The sequence below is a fragment of the Oryctolagus cuniculus genome, chromosome 8, assembly GCF_964237555.1.
Source record: "Oryctolagus cuniculus chromosome 8, mOryCun1.1, whole genome shotgun sequence".
Lineage (NCBI taxonomy): Eukaryota > Metazoa > Chordata > Mammalia > Lagomorpha > Leporidae > Oryctolagus > Oryctolagus cuniculus.
In genome coordinates this window covers 140,427,877-140,454,290 of record NC_091439.1, presented here as the reverse complement: position 1 = coordinate 140,454,290, position 26,414 = coordinate 140,427,877, and the positions used below count along the sequence as shown (strand labels likewise).

Genomic DNA, 26,414 nt, shown 5'->3' with positions numbered 1-26,414 from the left:
GAAAACATTTAAATAGTAGCATAGGTTTCTAAGTCTTCCAGAAATAGATGGCCACTCCGTATTAGCAGGAGATTGTACATAAAGGATTTCAATCCTATGATATCTCAAAAAAGAGCTCTTGTGGAGCTAGTACAAAAACTGTGACAAGCGTGAAATGTCCTGTTCAGTGAAGTTGGAAGCAAAACAAAACCACTCAAGTTACAGGAAGGACTTACAATGTAGGGAGGGATGTCTAAGTGGCTTTTGGTGGAATGAAATGGCAACATGCAGCCTGTGTGAAGGAAAGGAAGTCAATACAGCACTTGAGTACAGCCAAAGGTATTTTGAGACAGGACACAAAATAGTTTGAAAATGAATTATTCATTCACTTAGTGTTGTATTCTGTTTTTTAGTCCTATGTTATTTAACTGTACAGAAAAGTGTGCAGAAACCGGAGAAGAAACTCATGGCAGTTTATAATGTGACCTGTCTCCCTGGAGGAAAAACCTGGAGATCCATTTGAACCTGACAGCCCTTGAGAAACGAAAACTTGTTTATAAACTAATTCTGCCTTAGTGTTTTCAACCACAGAGAGGGACAGACAGGGGAAATGTGCTTAGATTGTTTTAGGGGAAAAGGCAGGTCGTTGGTATCAGCACAAGGGTACACTACTCTTGAGTCTGAAGGATGAGTGAGGGGGTCCTTTCAGTGGTACCTTTAAGAAGATACCAGGTGGCCTTGTGTATCAGCCAGGCTTAGGCAAATGGGAGGCAGGAGCTCCTAACATTCCATGACACCCCCCACCTTCTAATGCTGTTACTGTTACTCCCAACGGTTACTTGGCAGGCAGGGCCCTTAGTGGCCTTACTTGTGTTAGTGACCAAGTTATGAGAAGTCACTTAAAAGCTGAGTTCTGACTACCTAATGTTGATAGGATTGTGATTGAAGACTTTCAAGTTCTGTGGGGTGTTTCCCAACATTAAGTTTAGAAATAGAGTTCTTGTCATTGAATTATATTTGTTGTAACTGATTCTGTGCTTGGGTTTCTTCACCCTAGCCTCCAGATCTACCTCTTATGCCAGAAACATCAGGATGACAGTACCACCTATTCCTCCATCTTACCTAACCGATACAAAGAACATGGTTGTGAAGAACCTCGCACTGTGCTACGAACTGGAGCAGAAACAACGAGAATTGCAAGACCTCAGAGATATTCTTCGGCATCTCTATTGAGTCATCCAACAAGATAACCCTGGTGAGTTCAATAGGTCCTCTCACTAGAATGATTTGTTATTATCTTTTGTTCCTCTGAGAAATGAAATGCTTTCTAAATTTGATTCTTCTCTTCATTAAAAGAAATGTTATCATGATCATACTCTGAGAAAGGTAGACATTAGTATTTGTTGTTCACTTGCTGAATGTGTAGTAACTGAGGCACAAATTCAGCAACTTTTCCAAGTTTTCATCGAAGTGTAGGATGGGTTGTCAGTGATTAGCTGCCTCTGTATCCAGTACCAGATGGTGTGGTTTTCATGTCTGGGATTAACGAACTTTCACTCAATTGAGGCTACTTTGGAGTTTCAATCAGCAAATCTTTGTGCTAGTCACATATGGAAATATGGTGAAGAGTACACAGAATCTCCCTTCTAGGTGCTAAAGGGGTCCACTCTGCACTGAAACTGTGGTGTCTGTGAGTGACACTGTCAGGACCAGAGACTTCCCTGGGTGAGGTTGAAGATCTGCTCCAGGAGCACAAGCTCTTCCTGCGAGGAAGAAAGCTCTTGAGTGGCACAGAGCAGAGTGTAGAGCAGGGACTTTGGGCCCCTCCCCAGGGCTCTGCTCCAGGTAGCCTGACCTTCCTCATCTGCTCCCACAGTGCTGTTGTAATTCCTATCTCTGCAAATTGTTGCTATGAAATAAAAGACATATTTCTTGTGAAATTCCTAGTATGGTTCCTGGCATGGAGCAGATTTATTCATTATCTTTTGTTAGGTCCCATTTAACAGGAACTTCATTAGTATAAGCGTGTATGTCTTTCAAGGCCTTCAGGTGTTAAGCATTCTGTTTTACACAGTTCTCTCTAGCTGGGAATTTTTGTCTTTGGAAACTCCCCAAACATGAAAGCTTGGAATTCTCAGCACAAGGGAACTGTTAGTTCCTAGTACTAGGGTACCTTGCCAACCATCCAGGGAATCTCTGCTTCTTACCCCAACTCAGTGTTTGACTTAACAAGCTGCACAGTGTGTAATGACCTTGCCCCATGACTCAGTCACAGCTCAGGGGAAGGGAATTGTGGTTCTGTAGGATACCAGTTGAATCTCCTGGTCAGGTCACTCTGTCCCTTGGCACTCTGCTCATCTTTAACCTGGGAATTATCAGATGTCCCTTTGTTTGGTGGTGGAGAAATCAAGATGAGGAAATCCTAAATTAGATCTGGGTTTTAGAGTTTCTCCTCCCTGGAGATAGTGGCCTCAGCAGTATGTCCAGCTGTCCAGAAAGGCAGGCATGTCTGTCATTGTCTGTCTCAGATTGTGGAGAGTGCCTAAATATGATTGCATCCATACTGGGGGAGTAGCCTTGAGATGCTGGTGTCTACTGACTTCAAGTATGGTAAGTCGCATGCAGGGTAAGTGGGTGAGAAGGTGTGTGTGTCTGGAACTGGGGCAGCTCAGCTGGGAAAACTGAGACTTGGGTCAGGAGTAGGGCAGGAATTGACATGTTGGGGATGCATCTTATGTTTGTAAAACATGTGGATATCAATGAAAATACCAAATGATGGGCTGTGGTGGTTATTCGGAGCCTCTCTTGAGTTCAAATTCATATAATAAACTGAACAAGGGATAGTGAGTAACGTAGTATACACATGGTGTGTCCTCACCATTTCACTCTCTTTGCTCACCATCACCTCCCAATTGAGTATGTTGACTTTGATCAGCCTTGCCAACCTCTTTCTCATGAACCTGAGTCACACATGGCATCTGTGTGTGCCTTTGTGTTCCATCAGTGCACAGCATGCTCTGTGTTTTTACATGGAAATTCCTGTGGTTGAAGTGAGCAACTGAAGGAGCAGCTCTCTGAGCGGGATGAAGGAAGAGTCCTGGTACAGTGGACAGAACATGAGTTGAGGGGATGTCAAGGAATGGTACAGCGTCCCCCTCTCTAATACAGAGGAGGCTCTTACTTTATCCTCACCACAGACAGTCACACCCATCAGTGTTGCTGTTTGCAGGGATCTGTAAGACTTTCTCAGTGAAACCTCTGTGGAAACACAGAGATGGTATCATGACTCCCTTCCTACCCTGACATTTTTTCTCCTATCTCACCTAGGAAATGTCATGTCATATATGAAGTGCATATGTGGGAACTGAGCCAGTTAGATCAGGAGTCAAAAGAAGCCATCCAAATTTGTCACCTACTCAACCAACATCCCCAAGACCTCCACCCTCAGTTTGAGCCTGACAGCAGCTACAGACAGGGCTGCCTAGAGCCACTGATGGTGAGGGAAGAGCATCTTGTCTGCATGCCTAGCACAAGTAAGGGGCCACACTTTTTTTTTATTTGACAGATAGAGTTAGACAGTGAGAGAGAGAGAGACAGAGAGAAAGGTCTTCCTTCCATTGGTTCACTCCCCAAATGGCCGCCATGGCCAATGCTGTGCTGATCTGAAGCCAGGAGCCAGGTGCTTCCTCCTGGTCTCCCATGCGGGTGCAGAGCCCAAATACTTGGGCCATCCTCCTCTGCCTTCCCGGGCCACAGCAGAGAGCTGCACTGGAAGAGGAGCCACCGGGACTAGAACAGGCACCCATATGGGATGCTGGTGCCGCAGGCAAAGGATTAGCCAAGTGAGCCACGACGCTGGCCCCAAAGAGCCACACTTTTTAGAAAGTCTCACGTTGACAGGAGACTCCACTTCCCTCAGGCAACATATTTACCAGCAGCCCTTGTAGCCATGATGTGATCAGGATTGCCTGGATAGCAGCAAATAGCAAGAAACGCAAAGGTTTGAACATCCCAGTACACTACAGACTACCGCTGGGCTGCACTGGCAGCCCATGAGGACATCATCCTGGGAGTGTCCTGGGCCTGTGGCTGGGTCCCAGACCTGGGCTTCGAGAGGCTCTTACATTGGGTAAAGGAGGTTGAGGGTGACTTCTGCATGGGAAGCTCCTGCCAGCTCTTCCTGGCCTCAAGCATTCAGCTGAACATGGGGCTCCACATGGCACCTCAGTACCCTCCTAAGTGGGTGTGTGGGGCTCTCCCAGGGGAGGCCAACAGCGCCCTATTTGAGGCCTAGACAGATCAGGGTTCTCAAAGCTGCCTCCTCCTGGTAGCCACTGATCACAGTTGCCCCTGGGTGCCCAGACACCCTGCCTCTCAGAGTGGTGACACCCATGTGGCACCAACACCAGTGCCCCAGGCCACAATAAAATGTGAATGTCACATGGTACCAGATGTCCACTGGTCGGATGCATGGGGCATATGGTGACCAGTTTCTGCCTCCCTCAACTGATGGACACCTAGTGCCTATGTGTGGGGAGGGAGTCTGCTTGTGTCCTCCTGCCCAACATGTTGGTGACTATCTTAGACAGAATCCTCCACAGCATGGATTCCATGCCAGATCCATGTGGCTCCCTGATCACCTGATCCCTGTATCACTTGAGCCTGGTGTGGACCCTTCTGGCTGGGCCCAGCCCTTATGGCTCTTAGACATCCTAGGGTACAGCAAGTGGCTACAATCATGGCAGAGTGTTGGAGGGTTTGCCATTGTTTCCCATGGACTGCTGCTCAACCCAGGAACCACTGAAAGGCTGGGCAGTGGATTAGTAAACCAGAAGCACACTCTGCTCCATCCTGTAACCCTGTTTGTTTGATGTGGCTCTGGCTTATCCGTAGCTCCCTGATGGTATTTGGGCCTAGTCCAGGCACTGGTAACTAGCAGTTGTGTCATCTCCCTACCCCCGACATTGAAAGGAAACCCTGGGTGGCCAGTGGATGGAGGAGACCTCGCTGCCTGGGAAAGCTCATCTCTCTACCCAGCTGTGCCTTGGGTGGTGGGCCCTTGGGCTGAAAATTGGCCTCCTGCCTGCTTGCACAGGCTTAAGAAGTCTGGTGTGCTTTGGGGTGCTGGGATCCCCAACAGGGAGAAAGGGCTCCAGACAACTGGCTAGACTGCAGAGCTTGCTCAGAAGACATGACTGTCTACAAGCCTTCTTAGGGAAACAAAGTCAGAATGCCATTTTCTCCCAGTTTTATCAAGCTACAACAAAATTCTCATAAGTAATTCATTAAGTATTAAGCAAAATGAAAATATTAAGTGAAATGAAAAACATTAAAATTTTGCCAAAAGAAACATTAAAAAGTATGAGGATGGGGTTGGCGCCATGGCACAGGAGGTTAATCCTCTGCCTGAGGTGCCAGCCTCCCATATGGGCACGGGTTCTAGTCCCTGCTGCTCCTCTTCCAATCCAGCTCTCTGCTGTGGCCTGGGAAAGCAATACAAAATGGCCCAAATCCTCGGGCCCCTTCATCCATGTAGGAGACCTGGAAGAATCACATGTCTCCTGGCTTCAGATTGGTGCAGTTTTGGCCATTGCAGCCATTTGGGGAGTGAACTAACAGAAGGAAGACCTTTCTCTCTCTCTCTCTCTCCCTCTCACTTTCTTCAACTCTCTCAAATAAAATAAGCAAAATCTTTAAAAAAAAAAAAAAAACAAGAGGAGTTGTTAGATGAGCATGATGTAGGTCCCAAAGTTTACACTGTGAATCTGAACCAACTTTGCAAAACAAAAGGTGTCTACATGCAATTTCTGTGAATATTTCTTGTATTAGAAAGATCCAGGCGGAGGGGGGCAAGATGGCAGAATAGGAAGGGGGCACACTGATAGTCCGGGGAGAGACAGTTTAATAAAAGTGTAGATACTGCAGGTTCAAGGAAGAGTAGGGGAGGAAACAGCAGAAGAAACTCTTCCGGAACGTGTGATTCACAGTGGACCTGCGTGGAGAGCGTGGGAGCCCACAGTTCGGGACACCAGCGGCAGACTCAACACACCAGTGCTGGAACATGAGGTGAGCTGAACCTCAATAGCCCGAGACACCGGCAGGCAAGCGGAGAGAGGAGACTAGAGGGAACAACCCCCCGGTGGGGGGGGGGGGAAGTTCACCAGGCTAACTGGAAGAGAGAGAGAGAGAAAAAAAAAGGTGACTGGTACAGACACGGGTTTCTCTCTCTCCGCTCACCTCTCAAGGGCGAGCAAGACAAAGAGCAGGTGCCATCTTGGACATACGTTATAAGCAGAGCATCGGCCCTGAGCCTAGCAGAAAAACCTGACTGTGGGCGGGGTGAATTAACAGGAGATTAGGACCTAGTAAATTTGTGGTGCTACTGAACTGAGACTGAAAAAAGAGACGGTGGGGGAGAGAACTCACGGAATTCACGTGAGTACTCTCCAGAGATGCTACAATTCCGTAACTTTGGCAACCCAGTGGGAGACTGAAGCAGAATTTGAGCCCACTCTGAGGGCAGAACAGATTCCCTGTGTGGTCCTTGGGAAAGAGCTTCTGATCTCTGGCTCCTGTGGGTATATCATTTGCCTGCTAACTACCTCCAATTTCGTTCAGCTGTGCGGAATTACTTCCCTTTTGAATCAAAAAAAGAAAGAGAGAGAGAGAGATCTACCACGCCTAACCTGGGAGTGTCACCTTTGGCACACCAAACAGAGCTCTCAGGCCACACCCATCTCAAGCCTCTAAGGCTCCATCAAAAACAGACAGTCCACTTAATCTAGAGTCATAGTATAACAAGAAAAAGCACCACAGTGAAGAAACCAAATATCTCCAATATGCCAAATAACAAACGCAAAAACCAAGGTAATAAAAACAAGGAAGTCACCATGACGCCCCCAAATGAAAAAGACACCCCAATTCAAGATTATGAAGATGATGAGATAGAAGAAATGCAAGAAGCAGATCTCAAAAAATTGATAAGAACATTAAGAAGTTCTCAAAAACAAATTCTTGAACTACAGAAAACCTTAATGGACAAGATAGAACATCTCTCTCTTGAAAATGAAATATTAAGGAGGAATCAAAATGAAACAAAACAACTAGTACAACAGGAAACTGTGATAGTGACGAGAAACCATAATGAAGTAAAGAATTCAATAGATCAAATGAAAAACACAATTGAGAGCCTTACGAACAGAATGGGTGAAGCAGAAGAGAGAATATCGGACTTAGAAGACAGAGAACAGGAAAGGATACAGTCAGACCAAAGAAAAGAAGAGGAAATTAGAAATCTAAAACATATTGTCAGGAATCTACAGGATACTATTAAAAAACCCAACATTCGGATTCTAGGAGTTCTTGAAGGCATGGAGAGGGAGAAAGGATTAGAAGGCCTTTTTAGCAGAAAATTTTCCAGGTTTGGAGAAGGACAGAGAAATCCTAGTACAGGAAGCTCACAGAACCCCTAATAAACACGACCAAAAGAGATCCTCACCACGACACGTGGTAATTAAACTCTCCACAGTGAAACATAAAGAAAAGATCCTAAAATGTGCAAGAGAGAAATGTCAGATTACTCTCAGAGGATCTCCAATCAGACTCACAGCTGACTTCTCATCAGAAACCCTACAAGCTAGGAGGGAATGGCGAGATATAGCCCAGGTACTAAGAGAGAAAAACTGCCAGCCCAGAATATTATATCCTGCAAAGCTATCATTTGTGAATGAAGGTGAAGTAAAGACTTTTCAGAGCAAATAGAAATTGAAAGAATTTGTTGCCACTCGTACAGCCCTGCAAAAGATGCTTAAAGATGTGTTACACACAGAAACACAGAAACACGGTCATCAATATGAAAGAAGGTAAAGGGAGGAAACCTCACAGCAAAAGATCACAGGGAATTCAAAGCATATATTAGAACTTATCTTTGGCAAATGGCAGGGCAAAATTACCACTTATCATTAGTCACATCAAACGTTAATGGCCTGAACTGTCCAGTTAAAAGACACAGATTGGCTGATTGGGTAAAGGAACAAAACCCATCGATTTGCTGCTTACAAGAAACACATCTTTCCAACAAAGATCCATACGGACTGAAAGTGAAAGGCTGGAAAAAGATATACCATGCCAACAGAAATGAAAAAAGAGCGGGCGTAGCCATCTTAATATCGGACAACATAAACTTTACCACAAAAACTGTTAAGAGAGACAAAGAGGGACCTATATAATGATTAAGGGATCAATACAACAAGATGATATAACAATTATCAATGTATATGCAGCCAACTACAGGGCACCGGTTTATTTAAAAGATTTGTTAAGGGACTTAAAGGGAGACTTAGACCCCAATACAACAGTACTGGGGGACTTCAATACTCCACTCTCAGAAATAGACAGATCAACAGGACAGAAGTTCAACAAGGAGACCGTAGATTTAAACGACACTATAGCCCAAATGGATCTAACAGATATCTACAGAACTTCCAATCCTACAGCTAAAGATTTTACAGTCTTCTCAGCAGTACATGGAACCTTCTCTAGGATTGACCACATACTAGGCCATAAAGCAAGTCTCAGCAAATTCAAAAGAATTAGAATCATACCATGCAGTTTCTCAGACCACAAAGGAATGAAGTTGGAAATTAGCAACTCAGGAATCCCTAGAGCATACACAAACACATGGAGATTGAACAACATGCTCCTGAGTGAACAATGGGTCATAGAAGAAATTAAAAGAGAAATCAAAAATTTTCTGGAAGTAAATGAGGATAACAGCACAACATACCAAAACTTATGGGATACAGCAAAAGCAGTGTTAAGAGGAAAGTTTATATCAATAGGTGCCTACATCAAGAAATTGGAAAGGCACCAAATAGAAGAGCTTTCAATTCACCTCAAGGATCTAGAAAACCTACAGCAAACCGGACCCAAATCTAGTAGGAGAAGAGAAATAATTAAAATCAGAGAAGAAATCAACAGGATTGAATCCAAAAAAACATTAAAAAAATCAGCCAAACGAGAAGCTGGTTTTTTGAAAAAATAAACAAAATTGACACCCCATTGGCCCAACTAACTAAAAAAAGAAGAGAAAAGACCCAAAATCAATAAAATCAGAGATGAAAAAGGAAATGTAACAACAGACACCACAGAAATAAAAAGAATCATCAGAAATTACTACAAGGACTTGTATGCAAGCAAACAGGGGAACCTATCAGGAATGGATAGATTCCTGGACACATGCAATCTACCTAAATTGAACCAGGAAGACATAGAAAACCTAAACAGACCCATAACTGAGACAGAAATTGAAACAGTAATAAAGGCCCTCCCAACAAAGAAAAGCCCAGGACCAGATGGATTGACTGCTGTATTCTACCAGACATTTAAAGAAGAACTGACTCCATTTTTTCTCCAACTATTCAGAACAATCGAAAAAGAGGGAGTCCTCCCAAATTCTTTCTATGAAGCCAGCATCACCTTAATTCCTAAGCCGGAAAAAGATGCAGCACTGAAAGAGAATTACAGACCAATATCCCTGATGAACATAGATGCAAAAATCCTCAATAAAATTCTCGCCAATGGAATGCAACAACACATCAGAAAGATCATCCACCCAGACCAAGTGGGATTCATCCCTGGTATGCAGGGATGGTTTATGTGCGCAAAACAATCAATGTGATACACCACATTAACAGACTGCAGAAGAAAAACCATATGATTATCTCAATAGATGCCGAGAAAGCATTTGATAAAATACAACACCCGTTCATGATGAAAACCCTAAGCAAACTGGGTTTTGAAGGAACATTCCTCAATACAATCAAAGCAATTTATGAAAAACCCACAGCCAACATCCAATTGAATGGGGAAAAGTTGGAAGCATTTCCCCTGAGATCTGGTACCAGACAGGGATGCCCACTCTCACCACTGCTATTCAATATAGTTCTGGAAGTTCTAGCCATAGCTATTAGGCAAGAAAAAGAAATTAAAGGGATACAAATTGGGAAGGAAGAACTCAAACTATCCCTAATGATAAGTGATATGATTCTTTATTTAGGGGACCCAAAGAACTCTACTAAGAGACTATTGGAACTCATAGAAGACAGGGATGCCCACTCTCACCACTGCTATTCAATATAGTTCTGGAAGTTCTAGCCAGAGCCATCTGGCAAGAAAAAGAAATTAAAGGGATACAAATTGGGAAGGAAGAACTCAAACTATCCCTCTTTGCAGATGATATGATTCTTTATTTAGGGGACCCAAAGAACTCTACTAAGAGACTATTGGAACTCATAGAAGATTTTGGCAAAGTAGCTGGAGATAAAATCAATGCACAAAAATCAACAGCCTTTGTATACACAGGCAATGCGATGGCTGAGAAAGAACTGCTAAGATCAATCCCATTCACAATAGCTACAAAAAAAAATCAAATACCTTGGAATAAACTTAACCAAGGACATTAAAGATCTCTACGATGAAAATTACAAAACCTTAAAGAAATAGAACAGGATACCAGAAAATGGAAAAATCTTCCATGCTCATGTTTTGAAGAATCAGCATCATCAAAATTTCCATTCTCCCAAAAGCGATTTATAGATTCAATGCAATACCCATCAAGATACCAAAGACATTCTTCTCAGTTATAGAAAAAATGACGCTGAAATTCATATGGAGACACAGGAGACCTCGAATAGCTAAAGAAATTTTGTACAACAAAAACAAAGCCAGAGGCATCACAATACCAAATTTCAGGACATACTACAGGGCAGTTGTAATCAAAACAGCATGGTACTGGTACAGAAACAGATGGATAGACCAATGGAACAGAATGGAAACACCAGAAACCAACCCAAACATTTACAGCCAACTTATATTTGATCAAGGATCTAAAACCAATTCCTGGAGCAAGGACATTCAATAACTGGTGCTGGGAAAACTGGATTTCCACATGCAGAAGCATGAAGCAAGACCCCTACCTTACACCTTACCCAAAAATGCACTCAGCATGGATTAAAGACCTAAATCTATGACCAACACCATCAAGTTATTAGAGAACATTGGAGAAACCCTGCAAGATATTGGCACCAGCAAAGACTTCCTGGAGAAGACCCTAGTGGCACAGGCAGTCAAAGCCAAAATCAACTAGTGGGATTGCATCAAATTGAGAAGTTTCTGTACTGCAAAAGAAACAGTCAGGACAGTGAAGAGGCAACTGACAGAATGGGAAAAATATTTGGAAACTATGCAACAGACAAAGGATTAATAACCAGAATCTACAAGAGATCAAGAAACTCCACAACATCAAAACAAATAACCCATTTAAGAGATGGGCCAAGGACCTCAATAGACATTTTTCAGAAGACGAAATCCAAATGGCCAACAGGCACATGAAAAAATGTTCAAGATCACTAGCAATCAGGGAAATGCAAATCAAAACCACAATGAGGTTTCACCTCACCCCGGTGAGAATGGCTCACATTTAGAAATCTACCAACAACAGATGTTGTTGAGGATGTGGGGAAAAAGGGACACTAACCCACTGTTGGTGGGAATGCAAACTGGTCAAGCCACTGTGGAAGTCAGTCTGGAGATTCATCAGAAATCTGAATACAACCCTACCATACAACCCAGCCACTCCTTGGAATTTACCCAAAGAAAATTAAATTGGCAAACAAAAAAGCGGTCTGCACCTTAATGTTTATTGCAGCTCAATTCAAAATAGCTAAGACCTGGAGTCAACCTAAATGCACATCAACAGTGCACTGGATAAACAAATTATGGGATACATACTCTACAGAATATTATACAGCAGTAAAAAACAATGAAATCTGGTCATTTGCAACAAAATGGAGGAATCTGGAAAACATCATGCTGAGTAAAATAAGCCAGTCCCAATGGGACAAATATCATATGTTCTCCCTGATCGGTGACAAGTAACCGAGCACCAAAAAGGAAACCTGTTGAAGTGAAATGGACACTATGAGAAACACTGACTTGATCAGCCCTTGTCCAGACTGTTGATGAACAACTTAATACTTTATCCCTCCTAGTATTTTTTTGTTTGTTCTACTTAATACTATTGGTTGAATTCTGTAATACACAGTTATTTTTAAGTATTGAAACTTAACTGAAAGGTGATCCCTGTTAAATATAAGAGTGGGAATAAGAGAGGGAAGAGCTGTACAATTTGGGACATGCTCAAGATGACTTGCTACAAATGGTAGAGTTAGAAACATACCAGGGGTTTCCAATTCAATCCCATCAAGGTGGCAGGCACCAATGCCATTTCAGTAGTCCAAGTGATCAATTTCTGTTCACAATTGATCATAATGATACGACTAACAATCAAAGGGATCACATAAACAAGACTAGTGTCTGGAAATACTAGCAGATAGAATAAAAAAGGAAGAGAACGATTGAACATGGGAAGCGGGATACACAGCAGACTTATAGAATGGCGGATGTCCTAAACAGCACTCTGGCCTCAGAATCAGCTCTTAAGGCATTTGGATCCATATGTTCTCCCTAATTGGTGACCACTGACTGAACACCAAAAAGGAAACCTGTTGAAGTGAAATGGACACTATGAGAAACGTGTACTTGCTCAGCTTAGCCCTGACTGTTAATGAACAACTTAATACATTATCCCTCTTAGTAGTTTTTTTTTTGTCTGTTCTACTTAATATTACTGGTTTAATTCTGTAATTATCACACAGTTATTCTTAAGTGTTGAAATTTAACTGAAATGTGATCCCTGTTAAACATAAGAGTGGGAATAAGAGAGGGAAGAGCTGTACAATTTGGGACATGCTCAAGCTGACTTGCCCCAAATGGTAGAGTTAGAAACATACCAGGGGACTCCAATTCAATCCCATCAAGGTGGCATGTACCAATGCCATCTCACTAGTCCCAGTGATCAATTTCTGTTCACAATTGATCTTAATGAAAGGACTAAGAGTCAAAGGGATCACAAAAACAAGTCTAGTACCTGCTAACACTAACCGATAGAATAAATAAAGGGGAGAGTGATCCAACATGGGAAGTGAGATACTCAGCAGACTCATAGAATGGCGGATGTCCTAAACAGCACTCTGGCCTCAGAATCAGCCCTAAAGGCATTCTGATCTGGCTGAAAAGCCCATGAGAGAATTTCAGGCATGGAAAGCCAAGACACTCTGCCAAAAAAAAAATCCTAAGTGAAAGATCTCTGTGAGCGAGATCCCAGTGGAAAGAACAGGTCTTCAAAGAAGGAGGTACCTTTCTCTGAAGGGAGGAGAGAACTTCCACTTTGACTATGACCTTGTCTAAACAAGATAAGAGTCAGAGAACTCAAGGGCCTCCATAGCCTTGGAAACTCATGACTGGTGCATAGGGAGATTACTGATGCCATAAACAGGAGTGTCAATTTGTAAAGTCAACAACAGGAGTCACTGTGCACTTACTCCTCATGTAGGATCTCTGTCCTTAATGTGCTGTACATTGAGACTTAATGCTATAACGAGTACTCAAACAGTATATTTCACTTTGTGTTTCTATGTGGGTGCAAACGGTTGAAATCTTTACTTAATGTATACTAAACTGATCATCTGTAAAAAAAAAAAAGAAGAAATTATCAATTCCCAACTTGACTTTCACTGGGATTAAACATGACAATAGGTCTGATCTGATTTCATCTTCATTAAAAAAATCATCTATTATGTTTCACTTTATGTTTCTGTGTGGGAGCAAACTGTTGAAATCTTTACTTAATGTATGCTAAACTGATCTTCTGTATATAAAGAGAATCGAAAATGAATCATGATGTAAATGGAAGGGGAGAGGGAGTGGGAAACGGGAGGGTTGCAGGTGGGAGGGACGTTATGGGGGGAAGCCATTGTAATCCATAAGCCGTACTTTGGAAATTTATATTCATTAAATAAAAGTTTTAAAAAACGAAAAAAAAGAAAGATCCAAAGCAAATATGGTGAGCTCAGCCCTCCCTTGTCACAGGTAAATATTCAGATAAACTGGAAGTCCTGTTTACTAAAGTGCATCTGCTCTCCATACCTGCTGTAGCCCTGCAACTTGGAGCTGTCCAGGAAAGTGGCAGTCACACGTCCTTATTCTACTCATTCACTCAGTCACTGTGTTGCCAAGAGTCACACACAGTTCTGGAGCTCTTAAACTAAATATACAATGAACTATATTAAAAACAATGCTAAATAGACCTTGAAAATCTTGAGTCTCAAGATGACTACATTAACTTTAATTTTTTAACTTTTATTTAATGATTATAAATTTCCAAAGTACAGCTTCTGGGTTACAATGGCTTCCTCCCACCCATAACTTCCATCCCACCCACAACCCTCTCCTTACCCACTCCCTCTCCCCTTCCATTCACATCAAGATTCATTTTCAATGCTCTTTATATACACAAGATCAGTTTAGTATATATTAAGTAAATATTTCAACAGTTTGCACCCACATAGAAACACAAAGTGTAAAATACTGTTTGAGTACTAGTTATAGCATTAAATCACAATGTACAGCACATTAAGGACAGAGATCCTACATGAGGAGTAAGTGCACAGTGACTCCTGTTGTTGACTTAACAAATTGACACTCCTGTTTATGGCATCAGTAATCACCCTAGGCTCTTGTCATGAGTTGCCAAGGCTATGGAAGCCTTTTGAGATCACCGACTCTGATCATATTTAGACAACGTCATAGTCAAAGTGGAAGTTCTCTCCTCCCTTCAGAGATAGGTACCTCCTTATTGATGACCTGTTCTTTCCACTGGGATCTCACTCACAGAGATCTTTCATTTCTTTTTTTTTTTTTTTTTTTTTTTGGCAGAGTGTCTTGGCTTTCCATGCCTGAAATACTCTCATGGGCTTTTCAGTCAGATCCAAATGCCTTAAGAGCTGATTCTGAGTCGGCGCCGCGGCTCACTAGGCTAATCCTCTGCCTAGCGGTGCCGGCACACTGGGTTCTAGTCCCGGTCGGGGCGCCGGATTCTGTCCCGGTTGCCCCTCTTCCAGGCCAGCCTTCTGCTGTGGCCAGGGAGTGCAGTGGAGGATGGCCCAGGTGCTTGGGCCCTGCACCCCATGGGAGACCAGGAAAAGCACCTGGCTCCTGGCTCCTGCCATCAGATCAGCACGGTGCGCCGGCCGCAGCGCGCTGGCCGCGGCGGCCATTGGAGGGTGAACCAACGGCAAAAGGAAGACCTTTCTCTCTGTCTCTCTCTCTCACTGTCCACTCTGCCTGTCAAAAAAAATAATAAATAAAAAATAAAAAAGAAAAAAAGAATGATTCTGAGGCCAGAGTGCTGTTTAGGACATCCGCCATTCTATAAGTCTGCTGTGTATCCCGCTTCCCATGTTCGATCGTTCTCTTCCTTTTTTATTCTATCTGTTAGTATTTCCAGACACTAGTCTTGTTTATGTGATCCCTTTGATTGTTAGTCGTATCATTATGATCAATTGTGAACAGAAATTGATCACTTGGACTACTGAAATGGCATTGGTGCCTGCCACCTTGATGGGATTGAATTGGAAACCCCTGGAATGTTTCTGACTCTACCGTTTGGGGCAAGTCATCTTGAGTATGTCCCAAATTGTACAGCTCTCCCCTCTCTTATTCCCACTCTTATATTTAACAGGGATCACCTTTCAGTTAAGTTTCAATACTTAAAAATAACTGTGTATTACAGAATTCAACCAATAGTATTAAGTAGAACAAACAAAAAAATACTAGGAGGGATAAAGTATTAAGTTGTTCATCAACAGTCTGGACAAGGGCTGATCAAGTCAGTGTTTCTCATAGTGTCCATTTCACTTCAACAGGTTTCCTTTTTGGTGCTCGGTTACTTGTCACCGATCAGGGAGAACATATGATATTTGTCCCATTGGGACTGGCTTATTTTACTCAGCATGATGTTTTCCAGATTCCTCCATTTTGTTGCAAATGACCAGATTTCATTGTTTTTTACTGCTGTATAATATTCTGTAGAGTATGTATCCCATAATTTGTTTATCCAGTGCACTGTTGATGTGCATTTAGGTTGACTCCAGGTCTTAGCTATTTTGAATTGAGCTGCAATAAACATTAAGGTGCAGACCGCTTTTTTGTTTGCCAATTTAATTTTCTTTGGGTAAATTCCAAGGAGTGGCTGGGTTGTATGGTAGGGTTGTATTCAGATTTCTGATGAATCTCCAGACTGACTTCCACAGTGGCTTGACCAGTTTGCATTCCCACCAACAGTGGGTTAGTGTCCCTTTTTCCCCACATCCTCAACAACATCTGTTGTTGGTAGATTTCTAAATGTGAGCCATTCTCACCGGGGTGAGGTGAAACCTCATTGTGGTTTTGATTTGCATTTCCCTGATTGCTAGTGATCTTGAACATTTTTTCATGTGCCTGTTGGCCATTTGGATTTCGTCTTCTGAAAAATGTCTATTGAGGTCCTTGGCCCATCTCTTAAATGGGTTATTTGTTTTGATGTTGTGGAGTTTCTTGATCTCTTGTAGATTCTGGTTATTAATCCTTTGTCTGTTGCATAGTTTCCAAATATTTTTCCCATTCTGTCAGTTGCCTCTTCACTGTCCTGACTGTTTCTTTTGCAGTACAGAAACTTCTCAATTTGATGCAATCCCACTAGTTGATTTTGGCTTTGACTGCCTGTGCCACTAGGGTCTTCTCCAGGAAGTCTTTGCTGGTGCCAATATCTTGCAGGGTTTCTCCAATGTTCTCTAATAACTTGATGGTGTTGGTCATAGATTTAGGTCTTTAATCCATGCTGAGTGCATTTTTGGGTAAGGTGTAAGGTAGGGGTCTTGCTTCATGCTTCTGCATGTGGAAATCCAGTTTTCCCAGCACCAGTTATTGAATGTCCTTGCTCCAGGAATTGGTTTTAGATCCTTGATCAAATATAAGTTGGCTGTAAATGTTTGGGTTGGTTTCTGGTGTTTCCATTCTGTTCCATTGGTCTATCCATCTGTTTCTGTACCAGTACCATGCTGTTTTGATTACAACTGCCCTGTAGTATGTCCTGAAATTTGGTATTGTGATGCCTCTGGCTTTGTTTTTGTTGTACAAAATTTCTTTAGCTATTCGAGGTCTCCTGTGTCTCCATATGAATTTCAGCATCATTTTTTTCTAGATCTGAGTAGAATGTCTTTGGTATCTTGATGGGTATTGCATTGAATCTATAAATCGCTTTTGGGAGAATGGAAATTTTGATGATGCTGATTCTTCAAAACATGAGCATGGAAGATTTTTCCATTTTCTGGTATCCTGTTCTATTTCTTTAAGGTTTTGTAATTTTCATCGTAGAGATCTTTAATGTCCTTGGTTAAGTTTATTCCAAGGTATTTGATTTTTTTTTGTAGCTATTGTGAATGGGATTGATCTTAGCAGTTCTTTCTCAGCCATCGCATTGCCTGTGTATACAAAGGCTGTTGATTTTTGTGCATTGATTTTATCTCCAGCTACTTTGCCAAAATCTTCTATGAGTTCCAATAGTCTCTTAGTAGAGTTCTTTGGGTCCCCTAAATAAAGAATCATATCATCTGCAAAGAGGGATAGTTTGAGTTCTTCCTTCCCAATTTGTATCCCTTTAATTTCTTTTTCTTGCCAGATGGCTCTGGCTAAAACTTCCAGAACTATATTGAATAGCAGTGGTGAGAGTGGGCATCCTGTCTGGTGCCAGATCTCAGTGGAAATGCTTCCAAATTTCCCCATTTGATAGGATGCTGGCTGTGGGTTTTTCATAAATTGCTTTGATTGTATTGAGGAATGTTCCTTCCACACCCAGTTTGCTTAGAGTTTTCATCATGAACGGGTGTTGTATTTTATCACATGCTTTCTCTGCATCTATTGAGATAATCATATGGTTTTTCTTTTGCAGTCTGTTCATGTGGTGTATCACATTGATTTGCAAACATTGAACTATCCCTGCATACCAGGGATGAATCCCACTTGGTCTGGGTGGATGATCTTTCTGATGTGTTGTTGCATTCTATTGGCGAGAATTTTATTGAGGATTTTTGTATCTATGTTCATCAGGGATATTGTTCTGTAATTCTCTTTCAATGCTGCATCTTTCTCTGGCTTAAGGATTAATGTGATGCTGGCTTCATAGAAAGAATTTGGGAGGACTCCCTCTTTTTCGATTGTTCTGAATAGTTTGAGAAGAGTTGGAGTCAGTTCTTCTTTAAATGTCTGGTAGAATTCAGCAGTGCATCCATCTGGTCCTGGGCTTTTCTTTGTTGGGAGGGCCTTTATTACTGTTTCAATTTCTGTGTCAGTTATGGGTCTATTTATGTTTTTCTATGTCTTCATTGTTCAATTTAGGTAGGTTGCATGTGTCCATGAATCTATCCATTTCTGATATATTTCCCTGTTTGCTGGCATACAACTCTTTGTGATAATTTCTGATGATTCTTTTTATTTCTGTGGTGTCTGTTGTTACATTTCATTTTTCATCTCTGATTTTATTGATTTTGGGTCTCTTCTTTTTTTAGTTAATTGAGCCAATGGTGTGTTAATTTTATTCTTTTTTTTTTCAAAAAAAAACAGCTGTTCACTTGGCTGATTTTTTGTATTTTTTATTGAATCCTGTTGATTTCTTCTCTGATTTTAATTATTTCTCTTCTCCTACAAGATTTTGGTCTGGTTTGCTGCAGTTTTTCTAGATCCTTGAGGTGAATTGAAAGCTCATCTATTTGGTGCCTTTCCAATTTCTTGATGTAGGCACCTATTGATATAAACTTTCCTCTTAACACTGCTTTTGCTGTATCCCATAAGTTTTTATATGTTGTGCTGTTATCCTCATTTACTTCCAGAAAGTTTTTGATTTCTCTTTTGATTAATTCTGTGACCCATTGTTCATTCAGGAGCATGTTGTTCAGTCTCCATGTGTTTGCACACTTTCTGGGGTTTCCTGAGTTGCTAATTTCCACCTTCATTCCTCTGTGGTCTGAGAAACTGCATGGTATGATTCTAATTCTTTTGAATTTGCTGAGACTTGCTTTATGGCCTAGTATGTGGTCAATCCTAGAGAAGGTTCCATGGACTGCTGAGAAGATTGTAAAATCTTTAAGTGTAGGATTGAAAGTTCTGTAGATACCTGTTACATCCATTTGGGCAATAGTGTCAATTAAATCTGCTCTTTCCTTGTTGATCTTCTGTCTGGTTGATCTATTTCTGAGTGGAGTATTGAAGTCCCCCAGTACTATTGTGTTGGAATCTAAGTCTCCCTTTAAGTCCTTTAACATACCTTTTAAATAGACCGGTGCCCTGTAATTAGGTGCATATACATTTATTGTAGTTACATCTTCCTATTGAATTGAACCCTTAATCATTATATGGTGTCCCTCTTTGTCTCTCTTAACATTTTTTTGGGTTAAACTTTATTTTTTCTGATGTTAATATGGCTGCACCTGCTTTTTTCATTTCTGTTAGCATGGAATATCTTTTTTCAACCTTTCACTTTCAGTCTGTATGCATCTTTGTTGGAAAGATGTGTTTCTTTGAAAGATGTGTTTCTTGGAAAGATGTGTTTCTTGTAGCCAGCAAATAGATGGGTTTTGTTCCTTAATCCATTCAGCCAGTCTGTGTCTTTTAACTGGTGAGTTGAGTCCATTAACGTTCAATGTGACTATTGATAAGTAGTGACTTTGCCCTGCCATTTTCCCAGAGATATTTTCTAGTATATGCTTTGATCTTCCTATGATCTTTTACTGGTAGGTTTTCTTCCTTTACCTTCTTTCATCCTGATGGCTGTGTTTCTGTTTCCTTAAGCATTTTTTGCAGGGCTGGACGAGTGGTGACAAATTCTTTCAATTTCTGTTTGCTATGAAAGGTCTTTATTTCACCTTCATTCACAAATGAGGGCTTTGCAGGATATAATATTCTGGGCTGGCAATTTTTCTCTATTAGTACCTGGGCTATATCTCGCCATTCCCTCCTAGCCTATAGGGTTTCTGATGAGAAGTCTGCTATGAGTCTAATTGGAGATCCTCTGAGAGTAATCTGATGTTTCTCTCTTGCACATTTTAGGATCTTTTCTTTCTGTTTCACTGTGGTGAGTTTAATTACAACATGTTGTGGTGAGGATCTCTTTTGATCATGTTTTTTAGGTGTTCTATGAGCTTCTTGTACTAGGATTTCTCTGTCCTTCTCCAAACCTGGAAAGTTCTCTGCTAGTATCTCACTAAAAAGGCCTTCTAATCCTCTCTCCCTCTCCATGCCTTCAGTAACTCCTAGAATCCGAATGTTGGGTTTTTTAATAGTATCCTGTAGATTCCTGACAATATTTTTTAGATTTCTAATTTCTTCTTCTTTTCTTTAGTTTGTATACTTTCCTGTTCTCTGTCTTATAAGTCCAATATTCTCTCTTCTGCTTCACCCATTCTGTTTTTAAGGCTCTCTAATGTGTGTGTTATTTGATCTATTGAATTCTTCATTTCATTATAATTTCTCATAAGTTTCATGTTCTGCTAGTTGCTTCATTTCATTTTGATTCCTCCTTAATATTTCATTTTTACGAGATAGATTTCCTCTCCTGTCCAGTAAGGATTTCTCTAGTTCAAGAATTTGTTTTTGAGAACTTCTTAAGGTTCTTATCAATTTTTTGAGATCCGCTTCTTGCATTTCTTCTAACTCATCATCTTCATAATCTTGAATTGGGCTGTCTTTTTCATTTCAGGGTGTCATAGTGTCTTCCTTGTTCGTGTTACCTTGGTTTCTGCATTTGTTGTTTGGCATTGTGGAGATATCCTTTGGTTTCTTCGTTGTGATGTTTTTTCTCGTTATACTATGACTCTAGATTACGTGGACTTTCTGCTTTTGATGGATCCTTAGAGGCTGCGATGGGTGTGGCCAGAGAGCTCTGTTTGGTTCTTCAGGGTTAAGGGTATGCCAAAGGTGACTGACCCAGGTTGTTCTCTCTCGCTCGCTCGCTCTTTCTCTTTTTTTTTTTCTTTTTGACTCAGAAGGGAAGTAATTCTGCACAACTGAGTGGAATTGAGGGTAGTTGATGTATGAAATCTGGCCCCTGTGGGTATTAGTCTGCTCTACACCAAGGACCACAGAAAGGGTCTGTGCAGCACTCAGTGTGGTCTCAAATTTCTCTGCAGTCTCTCACTGGGTTGCCAAGGTTACCGAGTTTGTGTACTTGGTGAGTTCTCTTGCCCACCCTTCGATTTTCACAGTCTCAGTTTGTTAGCTCCACACTTTCACTAGGTCCTAACCTGCAGTTATTTCTCCCCATCAGAGTCAGGTTTTTCTGCTTGGCTGATGGTGGGCACCGCTTTATGTATGTCCAAAACGGTGCCTGCTCTTTGTCTTGCTCAGCTTTGTAAGGTGAGTGAAGAGAGAGGCTAGTGTCTGTGCCGGTTCCCCTTATTTATTCGTTTTTTTTTTTTTTTTCTCTCTTCCAGTCAGCCTGGTGAACTTTCCCTAGTGGGGCTTAAAGCCTCATTCCCTCTAGGCTCTTTCTGCCTTTCCCCTCCAATGACTTGGGTTACCGAGGTTTTTGTCTCACCTCCCCTTCCAGTGCTGGCACGCAGACTCCGCAGCTCGGCTTCCGCGCCTTGGCTTCCGTGTGCCATGGGCAACCTTGCTCTCCCCATAGGTCCTCCATGTCACACCCACTAGATCCGGAAGAGTTTCCTCTGCAATTTTTTCCAGAGCCTTTTCCTGAGACTACAGTAACTCCACTTTTATTAAACTACCTTTTCCTGGCCTAACAGTGCGCGCCCTCACTATTCCGTCATCTTTGATTTCATTAACTTTAAATACTGAAAATGCAAATGACCCATGCAAACTAAGAGTTATATTAAGTGTATACTTTCTAGTATTCACTTGCTGTGCTCTTAAAAATCTCTATGAGAGAAGCAGATATCCCCACCCACCCCTACCCAGGTCTTGTGGCATCAGTTTCAATAGCAAAAGTTGCAGGGCTGTATAATTTCATGAAATTTGTGATTTTTAAAAGCTAAATTACTTGATACATTGCATTATTAGTGCATACATATATAGCTTGGAATAATCTACAACAACTCAGAAATAGTGATTGTAACAAAAGTAAGGCAAATTGGTCTACAAAGCATTTGATTTCCTCATAAGAAAGTTTTTGTAGAGGAAATAAAATAACTCCTACTCAAATCAGATTTATATGCTTAACAATGATTTAGACCTTGCATAAAATTACATCTAAGCTTCACTATTATAAACCCGTAGGGAGTCAAAAAGGGATTTATAGGTCACAAGGTCTTGACTGTGGTGGCATTCCACTTTCAAATCAGTCTGAGATAAAATGGCATTTTCGCAAGATTTTAAAAAATAGATTTTATAAAAGAGATTCTTTTTAATGACTGAATACATCATTTTTGTTACTGAGAGGAACAAGTTATACTTTTTACCCTACTATAATTCACTCTGGTGAAAGAAATAATTCTTTTAACTCCCAACAAACTCTACAGGTTCAAGGCTACAGGAATTATCAGTAGTCATTCTTTCTCATCACTCTGCAATTTGTTCCTAAAATATGTCAAGTGAGCTTTTACAGACTCAGCGAGGGGCAGCGTCATGATTCTCCCTCAGTGGATTCTGAGGAGGCTCTTCTGGCTCCATGTCTTCACTCTGGTCTGTCTCCTCTTTGTGATCTTGCATTTTCTCATCCTCCTCACTGTCTAGAGGTTGAGGAATAGGCTGATTACATACAAGGATGTGCCTATTAATTCTGTTTCACTCTCTTTCTTTTCCTTTTGGGTGGAGCCTTTTGGGACATCCCTTGGGCCTGCATCTCATCATTTATGAAAGTTCTAAGTGTGCAGCGAATGTAAATACAGGACAAGTCTGAAGGCTCCTGACAGGTCAAGGAGGCAGTCCCACAGAGGCAAGTGTGCCATAATCATTCTCACTTGAGTGCACCAGTGGAGCAAATGAAACAGCAAGGATATTTTGACTTTCCCAAGTGATTTTTCCAGTTAACATAATCTGTGTTAACTGATTTTCTATAAGCATGACTGGTATGCTCCCATGTTCAGTAAAACGTTCATGTAGTTTTCATGGTCTTTCTGGACTCCAGCACCACAATAAATTTGATCATAAGGATGACTTTCAGACGATCTCTGGAGTCAATTACCAACCACAAATGCAGGTTCACAGAACTCAAATTTATCAAAGCTATTACTATTTTTGATGAAGTTCTCCAGTTTTTCCTTGGCATAGTCTACCACATCTGAATGAAGCTGCATCCCATGATTTTTCCCAAAAGACCTGTGGCATGGTAGTTGGTCCAGCCCACAGCAGCAACGTGCAGCGCCAGGCTCCCAAGACCCCGGCAGCTGGCTGCCACCACCACCTCTACACTGCCGCCTTTTAAAAATATTCTTTTAAAAAATGTATTCACTGGGGCCTGCTCTGTGGCATAGTGGGTGTCCTGCAATGCCCACATCCTATATGGGCCCCGATTCTAGTCCTGGCTGCTCCACTTCCAATCCAGCTCTCTGCTATGGCCTGGGAAAGCAGTGGAAAATTGTTCAAGTCTTTGGGCCCCTGCACCCACATGGGAGACCTGGAAGAAACTCCTTGCTGCTGGCTTCAGATCAGCCTAGCTCCAGCCTTTGAAGTCATTTGAGGAGTGAATCAGCAGATGGAGTACTTTTTCTTTCTCTGCCTCTGCCTCTCTGTAACTCCACCTTTCAAATAAAATAAATTTTAAAAATGTATTTATTTTTTAGAAGGGCAGAATGGTAGAGATGGGAGAGAGAAAGGGAGAAAGAGAGAGAGAGAGACAGAGAGAAGTGAATGAGAATGAGAACAAGAATGAGCATGAAACTTGTTTTCAGTTCCACTCCCCAAGTGCCCTCAGTAGCTTCAGCTGGGACAGGTCAAAGCCAGGAAGTAGAAACTCCATCCAGGTTTCCTATGGCTGTGGCAGGAACCCATCTAGCTGAACCTATTATCTGCTTCTTCACAAGTGCGTCATCAGGAAGGTGGATTGATGGGTGCATCTAAGGGTCAGCTTAACCTGATGTGCTACATCAGTTACCCTAAGATAACAATTATTTTGTGGGTAAAATAAGTGATGACAAAATGAGCCAAGCCTTACTAGCAGGAATTGAATGTGTGTAATTAACAGGCAAGTGTTAGCATGCCCCTTCATAGGTATTAATTGAAATTATAATACCGTTTCTTAATTTCTCCTGCTTTCTGACTGCCATCTGTTTATTAATCTAAAGGGAAAATTGTAAGCAATGTGTTCAAAATTGCTTTCTCTATACTTTTGTTTATTGTAGAAAAAGAAAAAAACACAATGTGAATTCATACTGAAGTAAAAATAATACTGTTGTTTTTCGTTTAGATTAATTATAATCAATTGTGGCTTTTAATAGAACAGATAAGAGGAACAACAAGCACCATTTTAGATTTTAAAAATATATTATAGTCTGCAAAATATCTATATAACTTGTTAAATCTTTCTCAAAGTTATACTCCTGAAGAAATGCTAGGATTGTGTTGAAGCTGAGAAGGGACAGCCACTGGGAAATCTTTTCCTTAACACCAGAGGGACTTAATGCATCATTTCTTGGAGACTAAATTACCATAAGAGACAACCTGGGTAAGAGATAAGGAGGGTGATTTAGAATAATTATAATTAAATAACTAAATATAATAAAAAATTACTCTTTCCATTCAGTTAAGAATAAACTTGATTGAGTATAATAGATAATTGAAGTCCTAGGCTTATCTAAATCATTTTATTTTTCTATGTAACAAGCCCCCTAAATTATATGATCTGGGACTAATATAGTAGTCTGAGAGTATAACATTGACATGATCCTGACAATGTGGCTTATAGTCTCCATATTCTTACCTCATGGCAACATAATAGCTGCTGTATGACTAATATACTATCTGTGTTTCAGGCAGGAATAAGGAAAATCATTTTGCAGCTGAAGCTTTCTCATTTATAATGAGCATTCCAACAAAACCATCTCAATGATTTCATCTTATTTTTCAAGAGAATACATCACAACAGGTATTTTTGATATGAATTGTGAACTACAGTAACAGTTATTAAGCAAGATATGCTAACAGATTTTACACAAGTCATGTTGATACACATGAAAAAATATAGCAAAATGTTCAAAATTCACTCTGTTCTGTATTTAAAAATAAAATTGAAAAGCCAAATATGAATTGAAAGCAATAATCAAATAATACATTTGAAGGTATAACATGGAAAATTAACATTAAAAGCATAGGGCCAAAGCATCTGACTATGGATGGAAAATAAGTGTATTTGAAAATAGACAAGATGACACAAAGCAGAAGATCAAAATAGACATTAAAAATGAAGGTTATCCTATAGTGTGCATAATTTTAAGTAAAAGTCATTTTCCTATATACAGAGATGATGAATTTAAGAGGTTGACAGGTAGTGCAGTGTGACGGTGCTGATAAGATGCTCTAAATTTAATGATTTAAACATTTTATTTATCTTTGTAAGATATAAACATAGTGAAAAACAATCTTCCTTGCTGTTCAATTATGTATGTATTCACGCTTAAAGGCAGTGCATGATATCACTTCAGTCTCCACTCTTTCAGAGATATTCCACACATCAAATAAATGAGTTTATACTTCATTATCTGTTTCAGAACCAACAACAGAATACTAAGGTTACTCATTTCCATTTTGTTATTGTATCCAAATGACACATATATATATAGATTACAATTCTAAAAATGCTTTTGTAATCTTTTTAAATGTCACATGATGTTATTTTATATACCATATTTACTGTTTAAAACACATATTTCTTCTATTCTTTTTTTACAGAAACCCAAAATATTTACTTTTAAAGAAGACATGAAAGTATAGTGCAAGCCAGAGTCACGTATCATTGTATAACAACTGTTTCAAAAACATTTAGAATGAAGTTTCAATTCATAGCACCTGCAGTGTAAGAGAAACATATACAATGTAAATAAAATTCACTGTAATTAAAGTCTGTGTATAGAAGTGATATATTTACATTCACACTGAAGTTTGTTTCAGAGTTTCTCTTGGGGTCTCCAACTTGCTCAGCCACACTGAGCTATAAACAATCACATTTGGAAATGTGTAGAGACCTAAACCAAAAATGCTGAAAAAGAGAAGTGTGTCTCTGTCTACCTACACACAAATATATAATTAAGCTACTGAACTTTAAAAAGACACCCTTAGAACAGTTTGGAATACCATTTATGCTTAACCTTATCAATGCCCATGGAATAAAAGTAAACAAAATAATTGCATGGTTTCTAATGGTCTGCAGCTATATTTAGTTTTCTATGTTACATGTGTACATTTTTAATTTTAAAATTATCAAGTTCCATGTTCATTTTAGAATGATATTGTCCTCTAAAGGGTACACTTTGCCTTGAGACATTTCATCTGAT

The 26,414-nt window shown here is 40.6% G+C and overlaps 1 long non-coding RNA gene and 1 pseudogene across 2 annotated transcripts; one reads left to right on the top strand and one right to left on the bottom strand.

Annotated features, from left to right (window-relative positions):
• The first annotated feature begins 790 nt into the window (after nt 1–790).
• Nucleotides 791–26,021, top strand: LOC138843423 (uncharacterized). Of its 2 annotated transcripts, XR_011378126.1 has the most exons (5): nt 791–1,234; nt 2,508–2,589; nt 24,457–24,589; nt 24,897–25,009; nt 25,813–26,021. It is a non-coding gene; the product is annotated as an uncharacterized lncRNA (long non-coding RNA). The 2 variants fall into 2 exon arrangements; XR_011378127.1 differs by lacking the exon at nt 2,508–2,589 and having other exon boundaries at nt 792–1,234; nt 25,813–25,995.
• Nucleotides 22,473–23,222, bottom strand: LOC138843453 (protein-L-isoaspartate O-methyltransferase domain-containing protein 1 pseudogene; annotated as a pseudogene).
• Nucleotides 26,022–26,414: the final 393 nt, after the last annotated feature.